The 9,776-nt window shown below is 37.2% G+C and overlaps 1 non-coding gene across 1 annotated transcript; it reads right to left on the reverse strand.

Annotated features, from left to right (window-relative positions):
- Positions 1-1,649: 1,649 nt before the first annotated feature.
- LOC112208740 (U6 spliceosomal RNA) lies at positions 1,650-1,756 on the reverse strand. Its single transcript, XR_002943316.1, has one exon. It is a non-coding gene; the product is annotated as a U6 spliceosomal RNA (small nuclear RNA).
- Positions 1,757-9,776: the final 8,020 nt, after the last annotated feature.

The following is a 9,776-nucleotide window of genomic DNA, read 5'->3' on the forward strand; positions in this document are numbered from 1 at the left end:
CAAGGGTGTAGCTAAGTACTTTTACGGGGAGGAGGTGGATTTATCTAATTCCACTGTCTCAAAGTCCTATCTAGTCGTTGCATCAAACTGTGCACCAATATCCAGTTCTGTTCTACTTCACACATGTGGGAAGATGATAATCACAGGTGACTTGACGTGGGTAATAAAATATAAATGGAAAATGTGATGTATCACTTCTAGGGTGGAAACATTTTAGAAGTGGCAAGTAGAAGTCCAAGCTTCTTCCCTCCTGGATTGACCTAGCTGTGGAACGAGATGGTTTTAAGACAACCAAGAAACATTAATAGGAGGATGTACAGATATTCTGTGGCTAAATGCCTGGCACCATTTTTATTCTAGTCTTCATCCAACCTGCTAATTACCAGGATTGTTCAATTTTTTTCCTAGTAGGGTAAGAGCATCCATTTGAGGTTTGGACTTATAAATACTGATTTTAGAATTTTTACTTTTCCCCATTTGTGGTTTTAGCTTCTTACCTCTGTATTATCCTTAACATTAAGTATTTTCAGCAGGTGAATTCACCATAAGCCTTAGGGGGACTGCTTTGAGCTCTTTGGCTTACACGGCAGGAAATATTTAATTCAGTTTCCTGACAAACTGGATGAGATTTCTCATATAATGAGCATTCACACTGCCAATGAACATGCCATATGTTTAGACACATAGTTTTACTTTTATGATCTTTAAAACTTAATTTATTTTATGTAGCCCATGGCTGAGATAATCATTTATAGGTTTCTAAGTACCAGGATTGGTGTCAGGTTTGAAAGTGCTCTGATTTGGGCAGTAATGGAAGTATTGCTTCACTGTAAAGCATACATTCAGAGAAGCATATATATTATTATCAATAGGAAACTTCTCAGCAAGTTTTTTTTTTATTGGTACTGGCAGTGGTATAAAATACTCTATAGGATAGATGTAAGGGAAATGTTACCCACGTATTGATTTAGAAAGGCAGCCTTATAGATTATATTATAGACAGCCATCCTGTGCATTATTACTCCATGCCACTTTTAAAAGGCATATTGTATTGAGTTTTAAAAAGATTATTTTACTCTTATTTTAAGCTTTCTCATTTCTATATCAGAGTACCACCAGGACAAATAAATAAATGATAGAAGCTAGGAAAAATAATGATTAAAGTAATGATTAGAATTAGAAGTAGTATTCACCTCTATTGGTGACTCCTGTTTTTTTTTTATTTTGAGACAGGGTCTTCCCCTGTTGCCCAGACTGCAGTGCAGTGGCATGATCTTGGCTCACTTCAACCTTCACCTCCTGGCCTCAAGCAATGCTCCCACCTCAGCCTCCTGAGTAGCTGGGACTAGAGGTATGTGCCACCACACCCAGCTAATTTTTGTATTTTGTAGAGATGGGGTGTCACCATGTTGCCCAGGCTGGACTATTTTTTTAAACAAAGAAGTAAAACATTAACTTTTCATGTTTATAATGTTTTAAATTATAACATATTAAATATATATTAGTTTTACTAATTTTTTATTTAATATACATTTATAATCAACAGTAAGATAATTTTTAATACTGTGACAAAAAATTTTAAAGGTCATGGAATTGTCATAATTTTTCCAATTATCATTTTTCTTTTTACATTTTTTTAAATAAGAAATTTTTATATGTAATGCTTTGTGAATTTGCCTGTCATCCTTGCACAGGGACCATGCTAATCTTCTCAGTATCCTTCCAATTTCAGTATATCTGCTGCCAAATGAAGCAAGCAGTGTTTTCTTTTTTTGGAAAACAGCTTTACTGAGGTATCATTCTAAGTACCAGGATTGGTGTCAGGTTTGAAAGTGCTCCGCTTTGGGCAGGAATGGAAGTATTGCTTCACTGTAAGGTATACATTCAGAGAAGCATATATATTTATTATCGATAGGAAATTTCTCGGCAAGTTCATTTTTTATTGATACTGGCAGTGGTATAAAATATTCTATAGGATAGATATAAGGGAAATGATTGATATACAACGGACTGCACATGTCTAACATGTACAATTCTGAGTTTCAGCATAGGCAAGCACCTGTGATACCATCATTCCAATCAAGGTAATAGGCATATTCAACATCTCCCAAAGTTTCTCTAAGACCCTTTGTTTGTATGTTTGGCTTTTCTTTGATAAGAACACTTAACTTGAGATCTACTGTCTTGACAAAATTTGTGGTGCAAAATTCTGTATTGTTAACTATAGACATTATGTTGTATAGCAGATCTTTAGAAGATATTTATCTAGCACAAGTGAAACTTTATACCCATCAAACAACTTCCCATTTCCTTTGCGTCTCAGGCCCTGGAAACCACTATTATGCTCTATGCTGTATTGACTATTATAGATTCTTTATGGAAGTGGAATAATGTAGTGTCTGTCCTTTGGTGACTGGCTTATTTCACTTGGTATAATGTCCTGCAGGTTTCTGACTGCTTTGTTGGTTTGAGGATCATGGAAAACTCTATTTGGGTGACATGACAATGAAGTTTCTTTTCTTCGAATGTCATATGCACTGAAACAATTCTTAATTCCAAAAGTTCAGGACAAGCATAAATCCCATTATCGTAGTTTTTGGTCCTAAAGGATAGATACATAGAGACTCTACTATTGTTAGCCAATGTGTTGGAGATGAAACACTGAACAATACATAGGCTTTCCTTCAAGACTTTAATGGATATTTAATTTGACAAGGACCACCAGATGGCCAAAATATTTTAGTGAGGTTAGCAAAGCATCATGCAAAAAATAAAATTAAAACGTAGCCTTATAACATTTAATACTTATTGCATGTATCAGAGTGCTTCAAAAATTTAGCTAGAACAAATTATTTTTGGATAATATGATTGGAGATTTTAAACATGGCATTAAAACTAGAAGTTGAGAGTATGGAATTTTACATTTCTAATTATACCATGAAGACTTTTTATAGTTTTACAAAATAAGATAAAGGGGTATACATTTTCATAAATTCAATAGAAATTTCCAGTGGATCCCATTAACGTCCTCGTTCTGATCTTAAAATATTTGGCTGGCTAAAGCATCCAAGCAAAACTCATTCTATCCCTACATGACTGAAAAATAATTTTGCAGGTCATTATTAATTGTTTTATATTTATTAACTCAACAGGAATAATCTGATTGACCATTCAAGAGTACAGTTATTTCAAAAAGTCTGTCCTTCAAAGGGCAGCCTTCTGCTCCAAATGAAGTACACAGCAATTGATCGGATATCCCCAACAGATGATTCTGCTTGTTTAATACTAGTCTAATCTTAAATATTCACGTTAATATTTATCCAAGGAGTAGGCAGGCTTTAGTGACAACTTTTACTCTCATTGCATTTCTTATCACCTCATGGGAACATCTGCCAGAAAATGAAATCTTTTTTTGTTTGTTTTAAACCTTTACCTCTGCAGCCAACACTTAGTTGTAGGTTGGCTGCGGTTATACTTGCGGACTTAATTGCTTCTTATGGTAAGTTGTACTTTAGGGGTGATGCAATAGTTACAGATCATAGGAACCAGTCCTCTGATATCCTATAAAATAGTTAAGTTTTCAAAGGGGTAAAAAATATGTTCTGTTCTCCCTTCTTAAAATTGTGTTTCTTTGTACACCACTTTTTGATTAGTAGACACATAAATGTCTATTATAACTTTATCAGATTGAATTTTATTTGTTCAGAAATAATCTACCCTGCTTCTTTTTTTTTTTTTCAGGAAAAACACACAAATGATTTTAAAACAGAGCCAATTACCTTTGATAGACTTTCCCCTGCTTTTAACAGGTTTGTAAAAGACAAAGCTGTAAAATAAATTGCCTCATTTGGTTACTTTGGTTTTCTCTCATAAGCAGTTTATCTAAAGTGATTTTGCTCAAAAGCAGGCATTCTATGGATATACTACTGAGAGTTTACTTTGCCTGAGGCAGTTCTCTGTTTATAATTACCTCATTTTTTTAAGAAAGCTTACTTTATGTTTATGGAGTAGAATCTTGGACACTTGACCTCCAATTTGCCTATGAATTGGGCTGTATTTAATTTACATTTCTGTAGGGGACCCTTGTCATTATTACAACAGAATAAGGATGGGATGGCCTTATATTTACGTAGCTATCTCTATTAGACAACCTAGTTTCTACCAAATAATTTTACTTCACAGTTTTGTTTGGTTAAAAAAAATTATGCTCATATGGCCATACAGAATACTTCCCCACTAGGTTTCTTTGCCAAGAGTAAAATGGAATTCTGACACTCATTTTTCAAAATATAATTTGAAGGAAGGAATATTCAAGGAGGATTGCTTAAGGTCAAGCACTCCCTCTCCTTTTTACAGAAAATATAAATTATGTTCCTAGAAGAAGCCAGAGCAGCAGAAATCAGGTCATCTAGATCATTAGCACCCTTTGCAAAATTGCTTCTTCTGAATTGCTTCTCTGAATTGGGTTCTGGTATGATGCCATCATCCTATACTGAGAATTGAAGCTGTCATTGTATTTATTTGGCTATTATGGAGAATACTGCTTATTTCATCATACAATGGTCATACAATATCAGGAGACTTAAAAGAAATTGTCATCTGATCTGACCACCAAGATCAATTGTTCATATTCTGAGCAATTGCTTTATTATAGCTATTTAAAATTGTGAATTGTGTAACTGATAGTTATATCACCTGAGAAAGGATTGATTGATTTTTTTTCCCCAAATATTTGTAACGTACTATGAGCAAAGTTCAATCAGGAGCTCTGGGTTTTTTCAGTGGGAATAACCTTGTTAATAGTAGCTACTTCTTATTAATTCCTTCCTATGTGGCAGCAATGTTCTAAGCAAGTGCTATGGTCTGAAAGTCTCCCCAAATTCATGTGTTGAAACTTAATCACCAATGAGATTATCCCCCTCACTGGACGTGACAGGGGTGTGGCTCATCTGTTCAGTTGCTGCTGCTGCTCAAACCCCTTATGGGAGGGGTAACACGCAGATGAACAGGTGCAGGAGCTGGGGCGAGCACCCCTGGGCTCCATCCCCACAGCAACATCCAGTGGTAGGAGTCTGAGACTCCCAGATCCCAAGTAGGCATGTGTTACAGTGTGCTCTTTTAGCCTTGATGTGCATGGATGGCTTAAGTCTTAACCACCTCAGTGGACCCTCTGCCTTTCTGCAAGGGCAGGGGGCCAATGTGACAGCTGTCTGTATCCCGAGCTCTTGTCCAGCATCCTGGAAAAATCAGGTCACACACGAACTTGAAGGATGGTGAATGCAGGGGTTTTATTGGGTGGTGAGTTAGCTCTCAGTGAGATGGATGGGGAGCTGGAAAGGGGATGGAGTGGTAAGATGATCTTCCCCTGGAGTTTGGCCATCCAGCGGCCGATTTGCCAATGGTCCCCAGCAGAACTGCTCCTGAGATTTCTACTTTTCTCTCCTTTTCTGCCACTCTTATGCTCTTCTATTCACCTGGAGCTGGGGATTTGGGGTTTATATGGGTACAGGATAGGTGGGCGTGGTGGGCCAAAAAGCAACTTTCTGGGTGTGAAAACAGGAATGCCTGTTCCCATTTAGGGCTGTGGGTATCCATGCTTGAGGGTGGGGCCTTTGCCGTGGAACTGCTCTCTTCTACCCAGTATTTACCTGTCTCCTGTCCATATCAATAGTACTAAGAAGTGGGGTCTTTAGGATGTGATTAAGTCATGAGAAAGGAGCCCTTCTGAATAGGATTAGTGACCTTATAAAAGACTTTGAAGGGGATGAGTTCACCCCTTTCTTCCCTTCTCCCATGTGAGGGCATATTATTGGTTCTCTCTGGAGGATGCAGCAGCAATGCACCTTCTTGGAAGGGCCACCTTGAGCTTCCACTCCCTGCATCTCTCTGCAGTGCTCCTTGGTCACCTCAGCTGTGGCTCAGCTGGGCTCAGATATGGCTCAGGCCTCCACTCCAGAGAGGATTCCGGAAAACCTGGGTATGTCCTGCTAACTCTGCAGGGATACAGAGTGTACAAGCTGTGGAAGCATGGCTATATCCACCCAGATTCCAAATGATGTCCTGGATAGCCTCCAGGTCCAGGCATAGAGCTGCCATAGGACAGGCCACCTCAGAGAGCCCCTACTAGGACAGTACTTAGTGAAGCCATGGGGAGAGGGCAACTTCCAAGACCCTAGACCTGTAGAGCCACCAGTGTGTAGTGTAACACCAGCCCAGGACAGCCACAGGCACTCAACTGCAACTCCTGAAGAGTGGCTGTGTGAGCTGTACCCACAGTAAAGCTGTGAAAGTGGGGCCCCCCAAAGCGATGGGGGCCCAACCCTCAACCCAGTGTGTATGAAAAGCCAGATATGGAAGATTATTCTCATACTTAAAGATTTGATGTTGTTTGACCTGTGTTTTGGACTTACTTGGGACCTGTTACCTCTTTTCTCTTGTCTATTTCTCCCTTCCTGTAATGAGAAGTCTATCCTATGCCTATACCACAATTGTATTTTCAAATTACATAACTTGTTTGATTACATAAGCTCACAGCAGGAGAACTCATCTCAGGATGAAGTATACCTTGACTCTCACCCGTATTTGATTTAGATAAGACTCAGAACTGTAGATTTTGAGTTGACGCTGGAACAAGTTAAGACTTGGGGGGCTGTTGGGATGGCTTGAATGTATTTTGAATGTGAGAAGAACATGCATTTTGAAGTCCAGGGATGAAATGCTTTTGTTTGACTGTCTTCCAAAATTCATGGCTTGAAACTTAATTGCCAATGTGATAGTATTAAGAGGTGGGGCCTTTAGGAGTTGATGAGGTCATGAGGGCTGTACCCTCATGGATGGGATTAGTCACTTGTAAAAGGTCTGGAGAGAATGAGATAGGTCCCTTTTTGCCCTGTTGTCCTTTCTGCTATGTGAAGACATAGCTTACTCTCCTCTGGAGTATACAGCTACAATATGCCACCTTGGAAGTACAGAACAGCCCTTACCAGGCATTGAACATGCCATACCTTGACCTTGGACTTCCCAGTCTCCAGAACTATGAGAACAAATTTATATTGTTGATAAATTACTAAATATGTAGTATTTTCTTATAAAAGCCTAAACTGAATAAATCAGCTGGTTAATGTATTAACTCTTTACTGTTATTAGCTCCATTTTACAGATGAGAAAGCTGAGACACTGGGACACTCTAAGAAATTTAAAAAACTTGTTCAAAGACAGACAGTAAGTCTAAGAGTTATTCAAGCTCACACAATCTAGTTTGATCAGAACATAATATTGCTCCCCAATTAAAAGAAGTTTATTTCATCTCCTCATTTCATCTTATCTCATCTCACCTATAAAATTTGGAACTATGCACAGAGGCTTTATAAATCAGTTATTAAATGCTATTTTCCAGTTTGGATCACATAGTAGGTAATCAGTAAATATCAATGTACTTACCTAGAGACCATTAAGGCTCAGTGGAGAAGGTATATATATGGATCCTACATCTAAGAGCGTGGTGGCTCATGCCTGTAATCCCTGCACTTTGGGAGGCCGAGGTGGGCAGATCACTTGAGGTCAGGAGTTTGAGACCAGCCTGGCCAACATGGTGAAACCCTGTCTCTACTAAAAATACAAAAATTAGCTTGGCGTGGTGGCAGGCATCTGTAATTCTAGCTACTTGGGAGGCTGAGGCAGGAGAATCGTTTGAACCCAGGAAGCGGAGGTTGTAGTGAGCCGAGATTGCGCTATTGCGCTCCAGCCTGGGCGACAGAGGAGACTCCCTCTCAAAAATAAAAAAAAAGAGTGTATTAAGTCATAATTATGTTATTATAAACAAATGGACATCAAAAACCAAGTATAATATAATCATAGGTTAAATAGAGGCAGAGGATAGGTTGGATTCTATTGACTGATTTAGGAAAAAGAAAATAAATAGAAAACAACAGCTATGACAACCAATTCTTCAAAGGGGTGTCCCTTGATTGACATGTTATTTGTGAAAGGATTTCTTCTATATTTGAGAAAGAGAAAATGAATAGTACTTTACTCATAATAAGTGCTTGAAGTGTTTTAGTTAACTAAAGAAAAGAGGACAAGAAGTACAGAAATTGATTTTTCTTGTAAAAGATATATCCTTGCTACAGTAAAGTTTATTTTGACCTTTCAGATAGTTTAGTCTTGAACATGTTCATTATATTTCTCAGAAAATTTTACCATGTATACCATAGGACTTTGGTTGTTTGGCAGTTCTACACATTGTACAGCTCTCTCACCCATCATAAATATTGTGATGATTTTAAATTTTCAGGAACAAATGCAAAATTATAGTTTCATTTTCCCCACTCTCAGAGTTTAAATATATTGAGTTTGAGGTTAAGATAATGGCAGAAATTTGATATATGAACGTCTACAAATTTTAAGCTTGTATTCCTATGAAAAACGAAGGATCACTAGCAGCAAAAGTCTAGCAGCTGATAGTGCTCAACCAAAATGTATCAGAAGTTGAGTACTCCCACGTAAGGGCTTTTTAGAGGAAGCGTTTGACTAATTTAAATGTGTTCAAAGCTGAGAGATGGCTGAGCTCTTATGCAATTCAGATTTTTATTCAGTGTGTTTCTGTGAGAAGTCTTTCCCAGACAATATGGAACAATCAGAGTGGGAAGGAGTTTTGCTCCCTAGAATCATTTCCAAAAGGTAATTTCAGAAGGACATATGAAACCATTATTCTCCCACAGAGTTCAAACTTATGAATCTCAGAACTTAGAAAATCAATGATAGGCTTTCTTTTATTTCTATGCACTTATTAAGTAAAAAAATTATTTCTGATAATATATTAATATATCATCAATTTTATTAATAAGTATTTTCTAAATACTGTATCTGTGCCAGGTACTGTTCCAGGATCTTGAGATACATTAGTGAGCAGAAGAGATAAAGATCCTGCCCTCTTGATGCTTATGTACCACATAAACTAAGTTAATTAACAACTTGTGGTAATGTGACTATGAACTAGACTCAAGAGTATCATGAGAAATGTGTTGTTTATGCAAAATAATTACATAAAGAAAATTCACAGAATGATTTCTATTTTTGTAATAATAAAATATTGTGAGCTGATATTTATGTTTTCATTTGCTATTAATAGTGGTGTATAATAATTTAATTTCTAAATGTAGCTCTTGAATTTTGTTTCTACACTTAAACTTCAAGCTTATGGAACTATTAGCACTTCTTTTTATGTCATGTTCTCTCTGAGTCTTTCCTTTTGTCCTTTTCCTGATACTCAATTATTATACACATCTCTCTCACTTCTAATCTTGCCTCTTATTTACTTGGTTGTTATCATTTTTCAATACTCATCTCAGTCACTATTTCCTCCAGAAAACCTTCCCAGTCCTCAATATACTTCATCACATGATAGCTACTTGTAATTCTACTAATAGTGTGAGAAACCATATTTAGCTTTGTATTATCAGTGTTAAACACAACACCTGGCACATGGTTATACTCAGTAGATATGTGTTGAAGACTGACTTTGATTGACTAATAGAATGATTGACATCTGGTATTCTGCTCCCAGCACAATTTGAATTGTGCTCATCTTTTTAGCCTTATTTCTTCAGTATGTCCATATATAACAAATTGATCCATTCCAACCAAACTCATGTGCTTACAATTCATTGAACTTGGCTTTTGTATCTTTGTCCATGCCATTTCTAAAGTATATCCAACAGGATTCTACCCACGTGGCAAATGTCAAATTTAACATTCCCCTTATTCCATGAAATCAT

Source organism: Pan troglodytes, chromosome 2 (assembly GCF_028858775.2).
Source record: "Pan troglodytes isolate AG18354 chromosome 2, NHGRI_mPanTro3-v2.0_pri, whole genome shotgun sequence".
In the NCBI taxonomy this organism is placed as follows: domain Eukaryota; kingdom Metazoa; phylum Chordata; class Mammalia; order Primates; family Hominidae; genus Pan; species Pan troglodytes.